The sequence below is a fragment of the Lissotriton vulgaris genome, chromosome 8 (assembly GCF_964263255.1).
Source record: "Lissotriton vulgaris chromosome 8, aLisVul1.2, whole genome shotgun sequence".
Lineage (NCBI taxonomy): Eukaryota > Metazoa > Chordata > Amphibia > Caudata > Salamandridae > Lissotriton > Lissotriton vulgaris.
Genome location: NC_141696.1, coordinates 1,385,526,324 through 1,385,550,288, shown reverse-complemented (window position 1 = coordinate 1,385,550,288; position 23,965 = coordinate 1,385,526,324). Strand labels below are relative to the sequence as shown.

The following is a 23,965-nucleotide window of genomic DNA, read 5'->3' as shown; positions in this document are numbered from 1 at the left end:
TTTTGGTGGTGAGGGAGAGAATCAGCTGGGTGTCGTCGGCGTAAGAGATGATGTTGAGGTTGTGCTGTCGGGCAACATGAGCGAGCGGAGCCATGTAGGCGTTGAACAATGTTGGGCTGAGGGATGATCCTTGGGGTACGCCGCAGATGATCTCGGAGGCTTTGGAACGGAAAGGGGGAGGCGGACGCTCTGGGTTCTGCCGGAGAGGAAGGAGGTGGCGGTGCAGTCCAGAGCCTTCTCTCCAATCCCTGCGGTGTGGAGGCGTGTGCGTAGGGTGCGGTGGCAGTCAGTGTCGAAGGTGGCTGATAGGTCCAGGAGGATGAGGGCCGCAGTTTTGCCGTTGTCCAGCAGGGCCCTGATGTCATTGGTGGAGGCGATTAGGGCAGTTCTGGTGCTGTGCAATCCGGACTGGGACGGGTCCAGGATGTTGTTCTCCTCGAGGTAGCGGGTCAGCTGTCTGTTGATGGTTTTCTCGATGACCTACGCCGGGAACGGGAGCAGGGATATGGGCCAGAAGTTCTTGAGGTCCCTCGGATCCGCCTTGGATTTCTTGAGTAAGGCATTGATCTTGGCATGCTTCCAACTCTCCGGGAAGGTCCTGGTCTCGAAGGAGATGTTGATGGCCTTGCGGAGATGGGGTGCGATGGTGGCGCTGGCTTTGTTGAAGATGTGGTGCGGGCATGGGTCTGACGGAGAGCTGAAATGGATGGTGTTCATGATTTTGATGGTGTCGTCGTCGTTTATGTTGGTCCAGGGGAGCAGGGGGTTGATGTGGGTGGTGGCCGTGCGGTCTGAGGTGTTGTTGGCTGTCGAGGCGGTCAGGTTGTTGAAGCTGTTGTGGATGTCTGAGATCTTGCGATGGAAGAAGGTGGCAAGGGAGTCGCATAGGTCTTGCGATGGTGGGATGTTGTTGGTGTTGGAGCTGGGGTTGGAGAGTTCCTTCACGATGTTGAATAGCTCTTTGCTGTTGTGTGCGTTGTTGTAGAGGCGGTCCTTGAAGGAGGCCCTTTTGGCGGATCTGATGAGGTGATGGTGTCTGTGCATGGCGTACTTGTGGGCTGCCTAACTGTCCAGTGTTTGCTTGCGGTTCCATTTCTTCTCTAGTTTTCGACAGGTGTGCTTTAAGGCCTGGAGGTCCGCGATGAACCAGCTGGCTTTCTGTTAGTGCGCCTGTTGGAGGGTTTCTTGATCAGGGCGAGAGTGTTGGCACAGTTGTCGATCAAGCGCCTGAGGTTGTGGGTGGCGGTGTCTGAGTCGGCGAGTGGATTTCGGGCGAGGGTGGAGTCTAGCTGGTCTTCAGTGACTTTGCTCCAGCTGCGGCAGGGGATCTGTTGAGTGTGGTGGTGCGTGGTGGGTTTCCGGAAGGTGAAGTGGATGCATCTATGGTTGGTCCAGGGGAGTTTGGTGGTGTGGCTGAAGGAGACATGGGGGCTTGCGGGGAAGATGGGGTCAAGCGTGTGGCCGGCGGAGTGGGTGGGTGTTGTGATGAGCTGTCTGAGACCAAGGTTGTCGATCAGGGTAGTGGAGTTGGTGTTGTCGTAGTTCTTGAGGTGGAAGTTCGCAGCAGCAGGAAGACGAGAGGATAGAGCGGGCAGAGGAACAGAGGCAAAAAAGTGCAGAAGAGCACAGATTTGCTCAGAAATCTGCAGCCAGTGCTATCAAATGTGGGAGAAGCTAAATACTGTTCATGTGTAGTCTTGTTTTCACCTTGTGTCTTTCATTCACCAACAGACACTCGCAGCCCCTTTTCCCCACTCTTTCATGATATATTTTTTTTTATTTAATAAATATGTTGCAGGTTACATATTGACATATGGCAGGTTTCATAACCAAGTACAAGAACTTTCAAGGCTGTTAACTGCAGTTGTTCACGCTCTGGAAAATCAAGCAGCTTAAACCAGCCATGATGTGAAGTTATTGAGGGTCCTACTGGTGCGGGACTAGACTACTTTAACTTCATCTACAAAGGGTTCCTGAAAAAAACCTCTCAGGTGGACTGCAAATGTTACAGTATTATCTGCCAAACTATACCTAATTCTTTAGAAGCACAATCGTATGAAACCGGTAATTAATATACTCTGCTGGCACCCAATGGAATCACTGCTCAGTTTGCACTGTTCACACGCCCTATTGGAACAAAAGAGCTCGCTAGTTGCAAAATCTGGATCCCCACTCCATTCAGTCAGGAACCTCCAATCGGTCAATTTGTTCATAATCCACCAGCTGGCCTCTGGACAAAAAAAACTTTGTGGATCACTGGGTACCCTCTGTCCCAAGCCATTTAATCGCTTGCATTCAACCTGAGAGCAGAACCTAACACCTCTGAGGGCTGTTGATCCACTGAAAACCTGTCACATTGATCCAGAAGCTCCAGGCAAGGCCTTCACCCCCTATACCCACTTGCAGTCTAGCTACCCTTGATCTTTTCTGCGGTTCATGAACACCAAGCAGATAGCACCAAGTAGTGAATGACTACAAGTCGACATGCAGGTTATTATACAACTCAAAAATAAATGAGAGACCTGCAGTGTGCAAGTTGGGGACAGGATTAGGAGTAATATTCTTGACTATTAATTCACAGAAAGAGTGTGATATGAATTAAACCATAGGTCTAAAAATACAATTTGGGTTAAACATGAATTGCTGGGGTAAGAAAAAAAAAAGAAGAAAAAAAAAAAAAAAAGATCAGAGATACAATAAAACTGGATTCAACAGAGAAATAAATTATATCTGCCGTGATTGGAAACGTTTGGAGAGGGTGTTTTGCTACTGCACACACTGAGAACCAAATGGTAGCAACACTCCAAATGTCACAGTCTGTAAAATACGGTTTCTTAGGGAAAAGCAATCAGTCCCTCTTTCCCTCTCATACACTCTCACCCTTCTCGCCTCTCTGATGTGGTTGACTTCAGCTCTTTGAGCGCAGTTTCTTTCCCATGCCTTTTCAAAGTTTCTGCCACTCAATCCCATGCTCTCCTCTTCTTGGGGTGTCTTCTGCATACATAGGTGCTCCCTCTTTAGGTATCGGGTGCCTGCTCTCTCTTTCTTACACATTCTTTCTGCTTCTATGTCTGGAGTTCATTCACCACTTTGTGCACAAACTACCTATCCCTCTCTGTCTTCATGTCTATCTTTAGCAGCTCTCGCCCCTATCTACCATGCCACATAATTTCACTGTATAAATTCACACCACACAATTCCAGAACTAACAATTCCAATCCAACCTACATGATTCTACTCCACACTACATACGTTCACTCCTCTCCAAACCAAAACACATAGGCAAATAACATTGTAATTTGCATCACCAACAGCTCTAACTCTCGCAAATGCTAAACCGAGCGCATTGCTAATGCTTGTGCTCAGACATCGTCCTGGTTGAAAGCAAATCTGGCGCCCTTCCCATTAGCCCTCTTTACCCTACTTTAATTGTATGTGTATTGAACATTTGAAAGGGACAGCAGGTAAGTGGGGGGGTGGGGATAATAAGAAGCAAAGTGAAAAGAAAAACAAAAACTGACAAGGGCTCCAGTAGCTTTCAAATAGAGTGTTTAAAACACACTTATTTGGACCTTAGTTGCAGGGGCACTGAGAGCTCCAGCGCACGCCCACACAAGGTAATAGACTGGCAGGATAGAATACAATGCTAGGAAAAAGGATAAGGGAGGCAGTGCTTTTAATGAAACTGACGGTGCGACAGACTCCTGAATTAAACAACGGGCACAATGTGGTAATAAAAAGGTATTGGAACACAGTTCAGTGGAAACTGCACACAGGAAAGCTACACTGAATAAGTCAAGACACTAAGCTCTGAGGAGGGCAATAAGCAATGTCCCAAAGATAGATGGAGAGCTTGATGCAATGAAGGGAGTCGGCGGAAACATAATGCACAGATTGGGCACACAGATCACTGAAAGGGAGAAAGGCATAATGCACACGGCGCACAAAGGAAAGCCCTAGAGGAGGTAGGTATGTACATGTCATAGAAGTAACTGTGCCAGTAAATCAAACAGTAACGCACCTGTCAGCGGAGCCCGTGTTTGAATTATGCAAAAGTAAACCGAAGGATGCGAGTGGTTACAAGGGAGGGTTTGAGTTTGTTTCCTCGAGTCCTGGAGGCAGGGAGGGATCGGATTGGTGGAAAGCCTAACATCAGCATGACTCAAGAGTTTTGTCATATACCAGTTGAAAAAGAAGCACCAGCAGCTGTAGAAATAATACCAAAACATGCACACGTCTCTAACAACGGAGAACGGCTGAAAATGCAAAGTGGGAATAAATATCAATGTACAGATGCTCTCGCATTGGCGTTGACTTTACACGCTTCTTTTGGGGGCGGGGGGTGGTGGCGATTACTTTATTCTGAACTTTATGCTTGTATGTTTGAAAGGTGGACACTTTCCCCACAGAAAAACACCTACCTTTTTGCCAATGTCATAGCTGCCAAGGTTTCAGATTGCAATGTGTGACATTTAAAAAATGTGAGTGAAATTATGAGTGACATTTCAACGACTATGAGTGACACTTTCTCGCGAGCAAAAAAAATGCAATGAAGATGAGGGAAACATCTAAATAACAGAAATTACAGTCATTTGAGCAACAAGAAACTCCAAGAACTTCTTGAAACTGCTGCAGAGCACCAGAAATGGAAGGACACTAACCCAATTGCTCGCTCCTGTAACGTGACTGTACTGTAAACGAATACATAACCATGATATTACACAAGTTATGAGACTCAGACAGAGCCCTGCGCCTGCTACTGTGATAAATGATGTGACTGCTGAGGTAAAACTAAACCACCAGGACTCAGGCTCACTGACTCCAGAAGGATGATCAGACAGAGCAGCCCTGCAGATTGATGCTTTTTATGTGAAATTATTTTTTTCAGATCAAGACTCGTAGTTAGTAATAGGTCACAGTGCTACGGGCAAGTGGATGGGAATATTTGACACAGTGCTTTGTAGGACTAAGGGGAAGGGTGGGTTGTAACAATGCGGAAGGGTTCCCTCCGCAGCAGGGGCGTAACACAGGCCCCTGCAGCCCACACGGTGCGGGGGCCCCTACATTCACAGCCTTTCTGCCTTTGCATGTCAAGGGACATATGGCAGGAAAAGTTAACAGCTCTTGCTGATCATGTGACTGACTGACAACTGGCTAATCATATGACACAGTCAGCCTTAGCCAGTCCTAGTTTTCAGGCAACAATACCGCATTGCTGGCAGCATTTCAAAAGCCAAACCTTCGGAAATATCCAAATAGAAGGCTGAGAATGGAAAGTGATGTTGCTTAGAAATCTTACTCTCTAATACAACATCACTTGCTTCCCGGTTTCAAATTCTGTAGCCAACATGCTGTTTTAGAGTGAGGTTTTATAATTTTGTACCATGATCTACACAGCCTTGCTCATTGCTAAATATAGATTTTGATACTGACCTGAGTGCTACCTCATTACCATAGGGTTACTTTCCACATACATTTAATGCCACTTTTTATCTTGCTACCAATATTTTTTTGAATGCATGATGTCAGTTGCACCACGTGCTAGCCACCTGTTACTGTCACCGTCTTAGTCGGCTAAATCACTTACTTTTATAGTTCAGAGACATCATGCGGTGAAGGTCTGTGACTGGCAGTGCACTGCTGCCTGCATGCATAGTTGAGCAGCACTTGACTCTCTCTGCTTCAGCCCAGTTCTTCCAGGCTATGCCTGCTGGTGTGGGCCACTCGTCCCGGCCCCCGTGCCCCGGGCTGGCCTGGCTCGCCACCCTGCTGACTGAGACAGCCAGCTGCCTCAGCCTGCAGTATCTGTTTTGCGCCGCAAAATGCATGATCATCGCCGGATGATCGCATCGCGTCGGGAGGCAGTGCCATTGAGAGAGAGACTCGCTTGAGTCTCGTGCAGCACACAGCCTCAGATTCTCCCGCTGCCGCTCGCCTACTTCCTCTCTCTTCCTCCGGACGTCACGTGACGTCAGACAGCACTCTACCCCGGCACATCCGGACAATTAATTATCCCGGTGGCCCCATTGGTGTGCCCCATGACTGACAGTAGCATCCACTGCTGAGAGGCGTGAGGGCAGCCCCCCCCCAATTGGCAGCAGTGACTATGTAAGACACGCGTCACAGCCAGAATATCGCCACATTGATGTTGCTAGGCGACGGACTACACAGCAGCTGCCGGGCAGTCAGTGTCTCTTAATTGTAGCTGCGCCACTCCAGAGCTGAGAGCACTGATGATGGTTTACTCAGCCCAGCAACACAGCACATCTCTCGGGAGCAAAGTGCCGGTGCACAGGCTGCTGGTCACGGCACGCCCTGGAACTGGCAAAATGCGTGATAATGCATTTCAGTGCGGTGATGCGGAACACCGCACTGAAATGCGTGAGCGTCACACATGATGCGTGATACTTGGCAGGGCTGCAATGTTCTAGGATTCTGGAAAGGTCTGGCCGTATTTTATTTGTTTTTGCAGTTTTATATAGCGCAAACTTGACCCAAAGGTATCAGAGAGCTTTAAATGAACACCAGTTACATTATAGAAGGACACATTAATTTTTCAGGCACGGGGCGATGAAGTGATTGCCCAGAGTCACAGGATGCTCCAGCTTCCCGCCAAATCTCGCAGCTGGTTCCCCAGTTTCAAGCTCGGCCGCTCTGGCCTCTGCATAGCTCCAAGGTGTCAGATTGCTATGTGCGACATTTGAATAATTTCAGTGCCATTATCATAGCTGCCAAGATGTCATTGCTATGTGTGACATTTTAATAATTTCAGTGTAATTATGAGTGACATTTCAAGGAATATGAGTAACACTTTCTCACAAGCAAAAATCAAGCAATTAAACATATAGGGAAACATATAAATATCAGAAATTACACCCATTTGAGCAACAAGAAACTCCAAGAAGTAATTGAATTAAAGTGCACTAATGGGAGTTTTTTTTTTTTAAAAAGCGACGGCGGGCTGCTCTGCCAATCAATGTGCCCGTGCTGAGTGGTGGCCTGAGTAAAAGCATCCATGAAAACTACAAATAAGACAAACATAAGCAAATGCCTGACTTACGATATGTGTAGAGAGAAGAGCCAGAGTGGAAATCAGCATATTTAGGACAATGTCGACAACCTAGCCGCCCATTATACCATCCCTAATACAAAGTTATCCTCAAAACAAAGTGATAGTCCGCAAACTTGTCATAAACAACACAGGTGGAAATAATCATATTAAACATAAGGCGGAGTTAATCTAGAAACACGTGACTGCAAGCTGAGCCAAGAAATAAAAGAAATACCTGACTCTCTGCAGTTATGCTGTGCTCATTCACCATGTCTACTACGTGAAAATGAGACCAAGCACAATGCAAAGGAAAAGTGATAACCCCAAATGTAGAAAGCTCAAAATACAGTGATTGCTGCCTAAATTAACAATAAATTATGACATTAAACCTGATGATGCAGAACCCTCACATTCTCAATTCACAATTCAAACTATACATGATGAAAAGAGTTTGGTAGTGCGTCAATGTAACCTTTCGTTTGAAAACAAAACGAAAAAGAAAAATTAAACCCATGCATTATTCACTATTTGCTGTTGTTTAAAGATGACTCCTGTTTATGCACAGAATACAGCTCGATTTTTCCAGGAGGCTTCTGATTTCGTGATATGTAACTGCTATTTCAAATGCTCAGGGTCATAACCAGGCGGGACAGAATAAGAGTGAATGATGATCGAATACGGTCAATGTTTTCCCAAATTCTTTTCTTACATGCTCGAAGGCACGAATTTCAGGAACGAGACCCCAGCATGACCGCCGGCGTGACTTGTCTAGTGTGCCCCGCGAACCTTGAACCAATGAGCAGATGAATAATAATGTTCATGAACCAGCGAGGGGCAGTTAAGTGTGCCCCCCCTGCGCCAACATGCGAAGGGCTGCACAGGTGAACGTTGAAAGTGTGGGGGGCCGCGATACACGAGTCGACTACAAAATGAAAACTAAAACCCACCTGATAGTCGACTTGTCCAACAGAAGTCAGCCAGAGACGGGCACGCTAGGAAATTAAAACCTGCCGCCTGCCTCCTAGGAGGCCAACTTCCCTGCATGCAGTAATCACGGGGAGGCGCGCCTTGAAAAAAACAACGATGATAAGCTGCAAAAGACAGCTTGGATGTTCTGTTGATTATTGATTCTCCAGGCTTCGCTGCGCTCCAGTTCACCATCTATTTAAGTTCCTGACACAGTCAGGCACAGGCAAGCTTTCTATTGCACAGTGAGCTCGCTCTTGCAGCTCCTTGTTACAGTATGCCTGAGGGTGGTCGGGGTCTCTCATTTGGCATGACTAATGCATTTACTGCGGTGATGCGGACACCCGCACTGAAATGCCTTGGCATCACGCCTAATGCCTGATACTTGGTAGGGCTGCCTCTGTTGCCCTCTGTCCCCCCTCCTTTTTAGGTTGAGCCTGGGCAACACATACGCTGCTCTCAGTTTTGCCTGATTTTTTCACAACTTTCAAGCCCAAAAGAAATGGAAAAGCAGCCCAAAATAGCCCAGTGTTGCCACTCCATTAACTTACGTGTAGCCTGACTACAACATTAAACAAGCATTTGCAATGCAATAGGTCTTGCATTTATGCGAGTTTAAGCAATTGGCATTGTAAATGACAATGCCTTTAATTTAAGTTTTTAAAAACTAAACCAAAAATGAAATACATTGTTATTTTCAATGTCAGTATCTCAAACTCGTGTAAATGCGAGACCTATTGCATTGCAAATGGCTCCAGTGGCACAGAGAGCACGGGACCCATGTCTGGGCATACTCGTCCCATATGGGGTGACAAATGCAAAAAAAACAATTGATGGACAGAATGCAGAACAATGTCATACATTCACACCAGTACAGCGATCTGGGCCTAAATCCATTGTTTTTTTGCACCCTAAGTGCGCTGGGTATGCCCAGACATGGGTCCCGGGCTCACCATGCCACTGGATTCAAGCCACATCTGGGATTTGCACCGATTGGTTACTGCTTTGACTCATTGCAACCGAAGGAAGAGAAGACTTCTCATGTTGCATTGTTACTTGTAGGCGTGAGATCCACCGAGGGAGGGAGAGAGGAAGGAGAAGAGAAGTCAGAACAAGAGAAGTAATCCCTTCCCCTCCTCCCCCTCCCCCCCCCAACACCCGTCAGTAGAGCTTATAGAAACCAGTGCTGCAGTTATATTGTAGAACTCGGGGAGGTTGGAAATACAAATGAGGTTCAGTTACCAGAAATATTTTGGAAAATTGCATGTCAGTGTGTGCTCCACCCTCGGGGACTGTGCTGCAATTAATAACCTTGTGTCATGGGGACAGCTGTAGCCTGATGGCTAATGCTTGGTTGCACCTTAGAGATACCCATTAGGGACCATCTCTCAGGGTGAGCCAGGACGGGTTCCCCAGCGGTCGAAGCGCGGAGATACTCCTCCGGGAGTCGATTCTAGCGCTATATAAACCCACAATTAAATTAAATTAAATGTGAGTCCTGAGCCAGGTGGCTAGCTTCCATTGGCGCAGCAGGTGCAGGGGGAGAGGCCTGAGGGGCACACTGAGCCCTGATATTTGTTGTCTATCAGAATTCAAGCAGCAGCCCGAAGGGAGGGGTTCCTTCTTTGCACTAGGGCCCATGACCATTGGCTAGGCCAGTGTCCTGAGACTGCAGTATTATCACTCAGGTTAAGAGTAACCTGCACCCATCATAGCGCCTTGAGTCAAGAATAGCAGCAGTCTTCAGGGTCTGGCAGTGGCAGGTTGAGGTGGGCAACATTGTTCTGACTGGTTTAGTCTGATTCCTTATAAAATATGAGGCTTTCTTGGAGATTGCTAGTTCTAGGACTGAGCTATACCAGTTGCAGGCTGATTTCTTGGAGAAGCATGGTGTGTTTATGCTTCTATGACTATCCTGATGTTTCAGCTTGTTCATCATTCTGTTTTGTTGTGTTTTGTCATGTTTCAGACCTGCAAATAATAGGACGTGTGAAGTGTTGCAGGGCGAATTAACGTAAGCACTGTGCTAGAATTGGGGACACAGTGTGAGGTCATAATGACTGAGTGCTGCTTAGGATTTTATATGTTCTACATTTGCATCCATTTTGCATTTTGCTTTTAATGGTTATTCCTTTGCTGCTCATCGTTTCACAAAAGTAGTGCAAGACATAACATTTGCCTCTGAGCCTTTAATAGAATCCAAACCACCTGTCACTTCAGTGGCACCGTTCACACTAATTGTAAAAAGGCCAAGTTACAAAGTTGTTTTATATTCAGGCTATTTGTTTGAAGAATTCATCTACTTTCAGAATTAAAAGTTTATTCTTTCAGCCCATCTTCAGTAGTGCTCATCCCAGTGGCAATCACCAAGAGAGTCAGTGTGATGTTTGTGCTTGAGGGTGTGACTGATGACTGCTGCGAAGAAGCACTGAGAGTAAAAGATGGGGTAGAGATTTTAGAGATTAGATTAGGCAAGAAATGAAAATGTTAAGACATGAAAAAAGTTAGGGGCCACTAAATGACAGGAAGTTTGACGCAGCAATAAAAAACAATTTGGAAGAGACACACATTAAACGTAGAAAAAAATACATATGTGCCCCGCTTGTTTCAAACCAAGTAGTGCCCACTATTGATAAAGGACTTTAACCCAAAGGGTTTGATCTGCTCTCAAATATATTACAAGGTGCTGTCCAAGTGTTCACAATTATTTATAAAAAAAGTCATATTTTTAAAAAAGGTATTCAATTCTATTAATTATTGCCTGCTTGAAAAGCTCAGTCATAACGTTCTACCCAATAACCTGTGCCTCTTATCTATATATTTCTTAAACAGATAGTAGACGCGCTCAAACAAACCAGCACAGAACATTTCACAGGTTTTTGCGTTCAGTAAGATTCTTCAGCATTGTGATGGATGCGGTACATGCGTCATTCATTTCCTTTTCAATAATTATTTAGCAGTAAAATACTGATCAAGATTCTCTGAGGTAATTTGATTTACATCTTGTTGTTGTGCCCCCTAGCCCGTCTCTCCACCCCGCTCCCGCCTCCCAGCTGCTCCTCCCTCGCTCCGCCCCCCTCCACTATCCACTTATGTCAGAGCAACATACGCGCAGCATACGCGCCCTATGCGCGCCGAATGCGCGCCAAAGGTAAGCCCTTCTACGCCCGTCCGCGCCTGGACCGCGCCCAGCGCCAGGCCCCCTGATCCCCGCAAAGTCCACTCCACCCACATAACGTACGACGCCGCAACCATCTCTGCACTCAACTCCGGCCGTCTCCCAGACTGCCACCAAGCCGCCCCTGGACATACCCATGGACCCTTCACCTGCCACTCCTGCAAGTTCGACTGCATCAGGACCCACACTAAATCCACAAACGCCAAACAGAGCTCCGACACTAACCACCTGAAGTGCATCCTGCTCAACACCCGCTCGGTCCACAAACACGCCACTGAACTATGGAACCTACTGGACACCACAACGCCGGACGTCGCCTTTCTTACAGAAACCTGGATGAACGCCTCATCAGCGCCCGACATCGCCATAGCCATCCCGGACGATTACAAGATCATTCGGAAGGACCGCATCAACCAAACAGGAGGAGGCATAGCCATCGTCCATAAGAACACCATCCGCATCACAACCAGCTCCGACGACAACCTTGCAGCCGCCGAACACCTTCACTTCCAGATTCACACCGACCCTAAGACCACACTCAGAGGCACCCTCATCTACAGACCACCAGGACCCGCACACAATTCAGCGAAGACATCACTGACTTCATCAGCCCACACGCCCTCCCCTCCGAGGACTACATTCTACTAGGGGACCTCAACTTCCACCTGGAAAAGAACAACGACAGCAACACCACCACCCTTTTGGACAACCTCACCAATCTCGGACTCAAACAACTGGTAAACACCCCCACCCACTACTCCGGACACACGCTCGACCCAATCTTCTCCTCCAGCAAGCACATCTCCTTCAATCACGCCACAGGACTCCATTGGCGGACCACTGCTGCGTCCACTTCAACTACAGAAAGACCACGACCCATCACCACCCACAACCGATCCCCCGTAGAAACTGGAACAAAATTACCACCGACCAGCTCACCACATCGCTATACCAAAACCCTCCCACCAAATCATTGGACCCAAATCAAGCAGCCATCAACATCACACAATGGATCACCCACATCGCTGACGAATTAGCACCCTTGAAAAACCATCAAAACAAGCCAGGTAGCAAAAAAGCCCCCTGGTTCAATGACGACCTTAAAAAATCCAAAAAGATCTGTCGCCCCCTCGAGAAAGCCTGGCGAAAAAAAACCAACCACAGACAACATGACCGCCCTCAAGAACGCCACCCGCAAACACCATCAGCTGATCCGATCCACCAAGAAATCAGCATTTAAGGATCGACTCGACAACAACGCCCACAACAGCAAGGAACTCTTCAACATCGTCAAAGAGTTTACCAATCCCAGCGCCGGCACCAACGACATCACTCCCTCTCAAGACCTCTGCGACTCCCTAGCCTCGTTCTTCCACAGCAAAATCACTGACATACATCACAGCTTCGGCGACCAGTCCACCCCCCCAACCTCCGAACCTAAGCCCCCCACCACCAACCTTTGCGCCTGGAACCCAATCAGCACTGAAGACACCATCCGCTTGATGAACTCCATCCACTCCGGATCGCCAACCGACCCATGCCCCCACCACATCTTCAACAAAGCCGACTCCATCATTGCACCCCATCTCCGAGATATCATCAACTGCTCCCTCAACACCGCCACCTTCCCGGAAAGCTAGAAACATGCCGAACTCAGCGCCCTCCTGAAGAAACCCACAGCAGACCCCCACCGAACTTAACTACCGCCCCATTTCGCTCCTCCCATTCCCTGCCAAAGTCATTGAGAAAACCGTCAACAGTCAGCTCGCCGCCTTCCTCGAGTCTAACGGCTCCCTCGACCCATCACAGTCCGGCTTCCGATCCAAACACAGCAACGAGACCGCCCTCATCGCAGCCACAGACGACATTCGAACACTACTTGACAATGGAGAAACAGCTGCCCTCATCCAAAAAGCATTGGACTGGATCATCTCGTTCCTCACAGGAAGAACCCAGAGAGTCCGCCTCCCCCCTTTCAGATCAGAGGCCACTGAAGTCATCTGCGGCGTACCACAAGGATCATCGCTCAGCCCCACCCTCTTCAACGTCTACATGAGCCCCCTCGCATCCATCGCGCGCCAACACAACCGCAACATCATCTCCTAAGCTGACGACACACAGCTGATCCTCTCCCTCACCAAAGACCCAAACACCGCCAAAACCAACCTACAGGAAAGGATGAAAGATGTAGCCGAGTGGATGAAGAACAGCCGTTTAAAACTAAATTCAGACAAGATGGATGTCCTCATTCTAGGATCATCCCCCTCTTCTTGGGACGACTCATGGTGGCCACCGGCCCTGGGCAACGCACCCAAACCAACGGACCCTGGGCTTCATCCTGGACTCCTTCATTTCGATGACCAGACAAGTCAACGCCATCAGATCATCATGCTTTAACATCCTACGTATGCTCAAAAAGATCTTCCGTTGGATCCCCACCGAAACAAGAAAGACGGTCACCCAAGCACTTGTCACAAGCCGAATGGACTACGGAAACACCCTCTACGCCGGAACCACAGCCAAATTACAGAAAAAACTCCAACGCATTCAGAACGCCTCCGCCAGACTCATCCTTGACATCCCCCGCCACAATCACATATCCGGTCACCTAAGAGACCTCCACTGGCTCCCCGTCAACAAGAGAATAACGTTCCGTCTCCTCACCCACGCACACAAAGCCCTCTACGACCTTGGACCCAAATACCTCAACACGCGCCTGACCTTTTGCACCCCCACCCGCCAACTACGATCGTCCAATCAAGCCCTCGCCGCGATTCCACGCATCCAAAGATCCACCATGGGAGGAAGATCTTTCTCCTACTTAGCGGCCAAAACCTGGAATTCTCTCCCCACCCTCCACCGCCTTACGCAGAACCACCTCTCCTTCAGAAAACAAAACTAAAACTTGGATATTTGATAAATAACGTACCCCCCTCCCTCAAGCGCCTGGAGACCCTCTGGGTGAGTAGTGCGCTATACAAATTTTAACTTGACTTGACTTGACTTGTTGCTTCAGCAACCTAGTTAAAAGCGTCTCTTGTTAAATTTCAGAACGGGGGTGATGGGTTATAAAACCAGGTCAGTCCATTATTGGGGGCAGGTCAGAGGTCACTGCAGGTCTTGCAGGACCCTAATTGGAAGAAGCTTCCCGCCCGCAAAGATATATGGCCCTGCTGGTGTTACTTGTGGGCAGGGGCCGCAGGGCACAGAGCCACAGACACACCTAAAATTAGGAAAGGGGTGTGGCAAGGCAACCATGATCTGCAGTGCGGCGGCGCCGCACAAAGCATTGAATATGCCACACACTGGGCGGATACTAGCCCAAATTTCGGTAGCCCGCCCAACATGCTTTTTTCTCGCACAGTCGGGCAAAATATCGCCCAATTGTGCGAGAAATGGTCCAATCTGGCAACACTGGCTGCTCTGCGAGGCATGCTGTATTTGATTATGAACTTGAAGATCCGTCCACTCTCCGCCCATATTTTTCATTGGCTTGTGTCATTGTCCTTTGTAAATGTGGATTCTGATTCGTTAAGAGGCTTGTTAGTACCTCTTTCTTAATTTGTAACCTCCCATGAGGACTGGCCCTTTTACTTCTGTTGTTACACAGTATTTCTTGTTTAGTCTGTAAACACTATTTTATTTAATCAGTGTCTCTTACTGCAGACAGGACATGCTTTCCTGCAACATTCAGCGCGCTTTCACTTTCCAAGCAGCCCAGGACAATGGTGGATGCTTTTTTGAAATTAAATAGGTCTCGCAGAGTTGGATCTATTGCCATTGTAAATGACAATGCCTTTTATTTATGTGTTAATTATCAAAACAGATCATTAAAAGGCATTGTCATTTACAATGCCAATAGCTTAAACTCTCACTAATGCGAGACCTATTGCATTGCAAATGCTTGTTGCACTTGCAATTGAGCCTTTGGTTCGGCTTGTTTGTGTGGATGCTCAAATCCAGGGATGGCATTGGAGTGCTGATCAGGAGGATCGCTTAACTCTATGTGTGGATGACATCCTCCTATATTTAGCGGACCCCGTGACAAGCGGTCCCCGGTGTCTCCATCTGATGGGATGTTTCAAGTCATCCCCGAGCCTCAAAATGAATCCCGCCAAATGTGTGTTGGTTCCCATGGCCTCATCTAGAGACTGCTTAGATTGGCAGGCAAACTTTCCTTTTCGTCGGCTCAGCTTCAAATATTTAGGTATCTGGGTCGCTTTGCACTCAGAACTCACCTGGGCCCTCAAAATCCAACCCCTGGTTCAGAAAGCCAAGTCTGACCTGATTAGATGGTAATCACTTCTCTTGAATGTCATGGGGTGCATAGCTCTTTATAAAATGAAGATTATACTAAGGTTTCTGTACTTCTTTCAAAACTTACCAATTCAGTTACCGCGAATATGGTTTTGGACTTTAGATACGTCGGACAGAAGGTTTTTGTGGCCTCGTCTCGCTTTCCTGCATTGTCAGAGAGGTCCCTATGACGAGGGCTTGGGAATGACAAATTTTTATATTTATTATCTGGCCTCCCACTTTCTTGTTATTCATGATTGGTTTAATGGGGGATGGTCTGACTCTACTTAGGTTAGAACCTGATGGTGTTTCTACACCTGCAGGCTCAATTTAATGAGTCCCCACTCCCCTCAACCGTGTCTCCTTGCCTGGAGAGCTGCACTTAGACATATGAAATAGGATGGCAAATTACGCATTTCTTGGGGGGAGACGTCCAGGCTGCAGGGCTTTAAAACCCAGGATATTATTGGCATCAGTCAGTTGGGAAATATTTGGTCCAGGACACACGCACGATCCTTTCAAGATCTTCCAGGCTCTTCGTGCCACATATGTTCTGACAAATAATTTTAAAAATATCTGCAATTCTGGCATGCCCTCCACTCTCATGTCCCGGAATCTGACCCCTTACCTGAATCTAACCCTCCTGAAACCAAACCTCTTTTGGGTAACCAAGGCTGTAGTGAGATTTTCCGAATCTTTTGTGCTCTTATAATCAATCTCCCTGGTCCCCAGCAGCTTCGACATCGATTTGAGTTTTGGTTGGGTCCTATTGAGAACAAAGACTGACGAGAAACCCTGATAGCCCAGAGAGAGCTTACTATTTCCACCCGACTGCGGTTGGTTCAAATATATTACTTTTGCTACGCTTACCTTTCCCCAACCTGAATGCACCGAGCGAGCCTCCGCCCCAACCCCTCCCTGCCCCCGCTGTAGTGTGGAACCAGCAGATTTTTAGCACATTGTTTGGTCCTGTTCTGTGATTGAAAACTATTGGCTCACAGTGACCGGAATTTGTTGAATGTCCTGGGATGGGAGGTTCTCCTGTCCCCCCTGAAGTTGTTGCTTGGTGTGTTTGAGGGCTGTGGGGGCACAATAGCTGAGTGATCATTCCTGAGTATGGCTCTCCTAATGGCGAAGCGTGATATCAGTGCTCGAGGTATGCCCTCTGCTTCTCCCACCTTGACAGGCTGGTGGCGAGGAGTAGATTGGCGCGTGCAGCAGTAGCTTGTTGTTTATGAGGCTGGGGCTGCCCCCGCAAACATGGACAGGTGTGGGGGAAATAGTTGGGTAAATCCATCTGAACTTGTTAGTGGGGCAGTAAACCAAATGCTGCTTTTTCTACAAATGATGTATTACTTGAGAGCTGCTGTATGGTGTATATGTCAATTCTTCTCCTGCACTGTGATTAATGTGTGTCCATTATTTCACTTGTTTTTACTCATTGTGGTTTGGAAATAATAAAAACAAGCATTGGAAATGCAATAGGGCTCGCATTAGGAAAGTTTGAGCTATTGGTGTTATAAATGAATTATTTTTATTTATGTGTTTTTTTTTTAATAGCTAAATTAATAGCTTTATCATTTACAATGCCAATAGTTATAACTTTCGCAAATGTGACACCTATAGCATTTGCAATGCAACATGTTTTGTATTTACGTGACTTAGATGTATTGATATTACAAATAACAATGGCTTTTAATTTTTTTAAATAATTAATACTTAATTATTTATTTAATTTGTAATGGCAATAGCTTAAACTTTTGTAAATAACATTTGTGAAGATTATGTTCAGTGTTTTTTATTGTGACGAAAATCCAAGAACAGAAGTGAAATATTAACATCTTTTTGTGATTTGTAATAAAGCGTGAAAGCTTGAAAAATTGAAAGAACATATTTGAACCAGTGATGATGTGGTTGCGCTGAGTAGTGTGTGCATCGGTGTAGCTGTTTGGTGGGTGCATTAGTGGAGCTTAGTTGGAGCATCGGTGGAGCTGTATGGTGGGTGCCACGGCGGAGCTGTGTGGTGGGTGCCACGGCGGAGCTGTGTGGTGGGTGCCACGGCGGAGCTGTGTGGTGGGTGCCACGGCGGAGCTGTGTTGTGGGTGCCTCGGCGGAGCTGTGTGGTGGGCGCCTCGGCGGAGCTGTGTGGTGGGTACCTCGGCGGAGCTGTGTGGTGGGTGCATCGGCGGAGCTGTGTGGTGGGTGCATCGGTGGAGCTGTGTCGGTGGAGCTGTGTGGTGGCTGCATCGCTGGAGCTGTGTGATGGGTGCATCGCTGGAGCTGTGTAGGTGGAGCTGTGTGGTGGGTGTATCGGTGGAGCTGTGTCGGTGGAGCTGTGTGGTGGGTGCATCAGTGGAGCTGTGTGGTGGGTGCATCGGTGGAGCTGTGTAGGTGGAGCTGTGTGGTGGGTGCATCAGTGGAGCTGTGTCGGTGGAGCTGTGTGGTGGGTGCATCGGTGGAGTTGGGTGAAGGGTGCATCGGTGGAGCTGTGTCGGTGGAGCTGTGTGGTGGGTGCGTTGGTGGAGCTGTGTCGGTGGAGCTGTGTGGTGGGTGCATCGGTGGAGTTGGGTGGTGGGTGCATCGGTGAAGCTGTGTCGGTGGAGCTGTGTGGTGGGTGCATCAGTGGAGCTGTGTGGTGGGTGCATCAGTGGAGCTGTGTGGTGGGTGCATCGGTGGAGCTGTGTAGGTGGAGCTGTGTGGTGGATGCGTCGGTGGAGCTGTGTCGGTGGAGCTGTGTGGTGGGTGCATCGGTGGAGTTGGGTGGTGGGTGCATCGGTGGAGCTGTGTGGTGGATGCATCGGTGGAGCTGTGTGGTGGGTGCATCGGTGGAGCTGTGTGGTGGGTGCATCGGTGGAGTTGGGTGGTGGGTGCATCGGTGGAGCTGTGTGGTGGATGCATCATGTAGGTGGAGCTGTGTGGTGGGTGCGTCGGTGGAGCTGTGTCGGTGGAGCTGTGTGGTGGGTGCATCGGTGGAGTTGGGTGGTGGGTGCATCGGTGGAGCTGTGTGGTGGATGCATCGGTGGAGCTGTGTGGTGGGTGCATCGGTGGAGCTGTGTGGTGGGTGCATCGGTGGAGTTGGGTGGTGGGTGCATCGGTGGAGCTGTGTGGTGGATGCATCGGTGGAGCGGTGTGGTGGATGCATCGGTGGAGCTGTGTGGTGGATGCATCGGTGGAGCTGTGTGGTGGGTGCATCGGTGGAGCTGTGTGGTGGGTGCATCGGTGGAGCTGTGTGGTGGGTGCATCGGTGAAGCTTAGTGGATGCATTGGTGGAGCTGTTTGGTGGGTGCATTGGTGGAGCTTAGTTGGAGCATCGATGGAGCTGGGTGGTGGGTGCATCTGTGGAGCTGGGTGGTGGGTGCATCTGTGGAGCTGGGTGGTGGGTGCATCTGTGGAGGTGGGTGCATCGGTGGAGCTGTGTGGTGGGTGCATCGGTGGAGCTGTGTGGTGGGTGCATCGGTGGACCTGTGTGGTGGGTGCATCGGCAGAGCTGTGTGGTGGGTGCATCGGCGGAGCTGTGTGGTGGGTGCCTCGGCGAAGCTGTGTGGTGGGTGCCTCGGCGGAGCTGTGTGGTGGGTGCCTCGGCGGAGCTGTGTGGTGGTTGCCTCGGCGGAGCTGTGTGGTGGGTGCATCGGTGGAGCTGTATGGTGGGTGCAACGGTGGAGCTGTATGGTGGGTGCAACGGTGGAGCTGTATGGTGGGTGCATCGGTGGAGCTGTGTCAGTGGAGCTGTGTGGTGGCTGCATCGCTGGAGCTGTGTGATGGGTGCATCGCTGCAGCTGTGTAGGTGGAGCTGTGTGGTGGGTGCATTGGTGGAGCTGTGTGGTGGGTGCATCGGTGGAGCTGTGTGGTGGGTGCATCGGTGGAGCTGTGTCGGTGGAGCTGTGTGGTGGGTGCATCGGTGGAGCTGTGTCGGTGGAGCTGTGTGGTGGGTGCATCAGTGGAGCTGTGTGGTGGGTGCATCGGTGGAGCTGTATAGGTGGAGCTGTGTGGTGGGTGCATCGGTGGAGCTGTGTGGTGGGTGCATCGGTGGAGCTGTGTGCATCGGTGGAGCTGTGTGGTGGGTGCATCGGTGGAGCTGTGTGGTGGGTGCATCGGTGGAGCTGTGTGGTGGGTGCATTGGTGGAGCTGTGTGGTGGGGACATCTGTGGAGCTGTGTGGTTGGGGCATGTGTAGTGGGGGCATGTGTGGTGGGTGCATCGGTGGAGGTGTGTGGTGGGTGCATCGGTGGAGGTGTGTGGTGGGTGCATCGGTGGAGGTGTGTGGGGGGTGCATCGGTGGAGCTGTGTGGTGGGTGCATCGGTGGAGCTGTGAGGTGGGTGCATCGGTGGAGCTGTGTGGTGGGTGCATCGGTGGAGCTGTGTGGTGGGTGCATCTGTGGAGCTGTGTGGTGGGTGCCTCGGTGGAGCTGTGTGGTGGGTGCCTCGGTGGAGCTGTGTGGTGGGTGCCCCGGTGGAGCTGTGTGGTGGGTGCCTCGGTGGAGCTGTGTGGTGGGTGCCTCGGTGGAGCTGTGTGGTGGGTGCATCGGTGGAGCTGTGTAGGTGGAGTTGGGTGGTGGGTGCATCGGTGGAGCTGTGTCGGTGGAGCTGTGTGGTGGGTGCCTTGGTGGAGCTGTGTATGTGAAGCTGTGTGGTGGGAGCCTTAACAGAAATTACAACTCTCAAAACAAAAAAAATCTATCCTTTAACAATGCTGGATAAATTATGACAAGTGCTTGCTACTGTTCCAACAGATACATGCAGAAAAATATGTAGGACGTTATTCTGGAAGGAAAACTAAATCACAGAAAAGAAAAGAGTACGAACCGTAAATGAGAGAGGTTTGTTTGTTAACATCTGCATTGGGAGAAGGTTTTGTTAAACCTGTCGGTGTTTAATTAATACCGAAGCTACACTATATTTTAAGGAATGACGAATTTTAAAGGTCTGCTTAGAAAATGATAAGTAGCAGGGCAAAATAAATCGCAACAATGTGTGCAGAAAGGAAAGAAAATATATATGAATGTTGTCTGGGCACGGCAACAGCACATGGCAACATAACTGCGCCTTAGCTAGCTACTACACAGTGCACTCAGTACTTAAACCAAAACTCCGAAAAGCCCTCTTAAGAAGCATGGAATTCGTGGTCCTGGATACAGCATGCATTCCATGTTTCTTTTCAAGCAGAGCATAAACAGTTGTTGCAGCAAGGGGCGGGAAGATTAGGAGACGAAACTGAAAATACGGCCGGCAGGCAGTGAATAATTAGGAGGTGACAACGAAACTGAAAATACGGCCGGCAGGCAGTGATTAATCAGGAGGTGACAAATGACCTGGGACGGCTGCCTTTGATGTGGTAATGCGAGGCAGGCAGGCAGATGGCTGGTGGCATTGTGCACGCGCTTTTTAGGGCTTGCGCTTGCGCAATGACCTAAAAAGCACATGCACTCAAAGGAATCGCCAGTGGAATCGCCAGTGGTGGTTAAACACTGGATAAGCCCCTACAGAGCTTCCAGCTGTGCGCATGCACACAGCAGGCGAGCCCTAAAAAGATTTTAAAAAAATGAAACATAAGAGGTGCTTGTACAGCTCGCATCCTGAACTCAAGTATCTTCATGTGTGATAATAATGAAAAAGGAGGCTCTGTGAAATTAAATGTTTGGCTAGCATCAAACAATTTGGACAAGAAAGGAAGCCGGCATTGATTCCAGGTTATCTGGTTTCACATTTTGAAATTCAGCCAGTAAATGGATATTTCGAGCTCTCTAGCTCCCACTCTCTCATGTTTACAGACCCAGAAATAGAAAAAAAACAATTCAGACCCAATAACCAAACCAAGAAAGCATTTATGGGGGGGGGTCACAAAGACACAGAGACAATGCCAAGAGGGCATAGAGACAATGTACAGTTGCATTAAAGGAGATGCACCAGAGTGTTGACTAGCACCGCTGGGCCTCCAATGGCCCATCAAGAAGAATTTCACATTGAGTTACCAAGCATCCAGAGAACAAGGCAATATCCAATGTCATAAGGGCACAGCCTCAAGTGCGAGATCAGTGCCCTCGAGCGAAGAGTAGGCGAAAAGGATATTACCGCCATCTGCAAAGCACCGAGATCCCAGAGGAGAGAGGGGCCTGTGTGGCCCGAACGCAGGAAGAAGAGATTTCGTGATCACCATACCTGCAGCAACATCACCCAGCAGTAGGTCAGAGATCATCCAGGGAGTGCCCTCCAATACTGCCTTAAGACTGTGTTGTACATCGGCCCATTGCAGGCAAGAGGAGAGTCGCACGTCCCCTAGTGGCAGGCTGCCACTGACACAAGAGAAGGGAGACACTTACCTCCCACAGCTATCCTACGTTACAGCTGGAATACTCTGTTGAGGAGAAGAAGGGTATGGTAGGCACTACAGAACAGATCCATCAAGTACACCTACCTCCACTGTCGTCCCTGAAATGGGTGAGGCACCTGAGAAGACGCCCAGTCCTTTTGACAGGACCGGACCGGTGATTGGTCCATGACGGGAGAAGATGCGTCATACAAAGAACACGACGGAGTCCCTGTGAGAATGCGTGGCCTTTCGCCACATTTCAGCGCATGGATAGAAGGAACAAGCATTGCGTGGCCTTTCGCCACATTTCAGAGCAGGTGTAGAGGCGACCTGTATTGCGTGGCCTTTTGCCACATTTCAGATCATGTATAGACGGAACATGCATTGCGTGGCCTTTCGCCACATTTCAGAGCAGGTGTAGAGGCGACCTGTATTGCGTGGCCTTTTGCCACATTTCAGATCATGTACAAACGGAACATGCATTGCGTGGCCTTTCGCCACTCTTCAGAGACAGGAGAAAAGGAGTGGAGAAATACCAACAGGGGCCAGACAACACATGGCAATTAGACTTACAGTGTCCTAATTCTTTCTTAAAACAGGAATACTGACCCTAATTATAAAAAGGGTAATTGAGCAAGATCCCGGCTCAAGGAAACCAAGTAACCTCGAAAGATTTGGGATTAATAAAACAACCTGCTTCCCAGTGGTTATACCATCTTCCCTGTTTAAGGTAATAATCATGCTTGTTATGACAGTCATAAAATCGATTAAATGATAGGATATTATGCCTACAATATCTTCAAATTTATGTTTATGCAGGGGCGATTTTCATAAAAATACTATAACTTGGAACCATATACAGAGTGTTCAATCAAAGATACCCAACATAGTCAGTCCTGAGGTGAGATACCCTTTATCTGTAGGTCTTTTCATTCGCAGACAGACCCTTATGATTATTTACCAGTCACCTATTATTCCTGTTTGATTTTTGTTTCTGCCCGCAGTTTTAACATTGAGACATTTTAATTGATCGTGGGTCACTGTCTATACTCTCAAGGGATAGACGAGTTCAATGAAGACAAGGCAGTCTACCATCTCATTAAAGGTGAGGTGTGATAGATAACCACTGTGGTAGTGAGCGTATAAGAGGTCACATTCCACTATAGGTATAAATGATAAAGAATGACTAATAAGAGTGTGGTGTGAAAGGAAGCATCCGGAGTTTGATGCTACTTGAATGATGCTTTTCAGGAATTTGAAGACTGGGCCATATATAATAGAGTTGGTTTTATAGGACACGTATGACCTCGAGAATAAAGCCTTAAAAAAAGGGGTGAATAAATATCGTTGGGGGGACCAAACATTTGGGGTTGTGTAAAAAAAGTAAAAGAGAAAACCTGGTTCAGAATGGGGTCTTTAAAGATGTTTACATACCCTGCATTCCATACATGTGTTCATACAGCTTTGTATTTTTGTTTGCTCAGATGTTGCAAAATATCTCTGTAATGTAGTTTAATAATGATTATATTTTTATATAGGTGAATGCATGAAAAAATATAATAAGCACAGAGAGTCTATAAACTGGTCTTGAAAAAGATGGAATGATTTATTGAGCCATCGAAACGCGTTGACGCCAAATCCATACATAATCCATTTACTGAGCATTGTTTAAAAAAGAGAATTGTGAATTGTATTTTTCAATGCTAGTGATACCGTGTAGCATTGGATGTGCAGCCTGTCAAGACTTAGTATACCCGTCTGGCTTTTTTACTCTCCAGTATGTTTTTTTAATGATGTTGGATTCAAATTATTATGTATTGTGTTTTTTAAACTGTGAGACATCCAGCTTGCTGTTAGGTTTTTCAATCCAATGAATTTTGTGTTTATGTTATCAATAAAACTATGTGCATGTTTTACTTTTTATAGTGGTTTTCCCGTTATATATGGTGCAATCTTTAGGTGTGAAAAGAGAGAAAGCTGAAAGAGTGTATTTGATGGGGATGCTAAGTGGTGTATGGTATCTAAGATTTGCATAGAAAACTACCCAACGGGATTTTTCTCGTTTCACTATTTTTGGACCTTGCCTGCGACCACGTATGTGCTGTGCCTGTTGCTTGAGATCTTTTATTCTGAAAAAAATATAAGAAGGGTTACGAGACCGCCCATAA

General features: G+C 48.1%; 1 protein-coding gene across 1 annotated transcript in view; it reads right to left on the bottom strand.

The window, feature by feature from the left end:
* Positions 1 to 4,189, bottom strand: part of LOC147698792 (carbonyl reductase [NADPH] 1-like) — a 56,225-nt gene extending 52,036 nt beyond the window's left edge. The window contains exon 1 of the mRNA XM_086935390.1: positions 4,022 to 4,189. The gene's annotated coding sequence lies outside the window, so the exon portion shown is untranslated. The remainder of the gene's footprint in view (positions 1 to 4,021) is intronic.
* Positions 4,190 to 23,965: the final 19,776 nt, after the last annotated feature.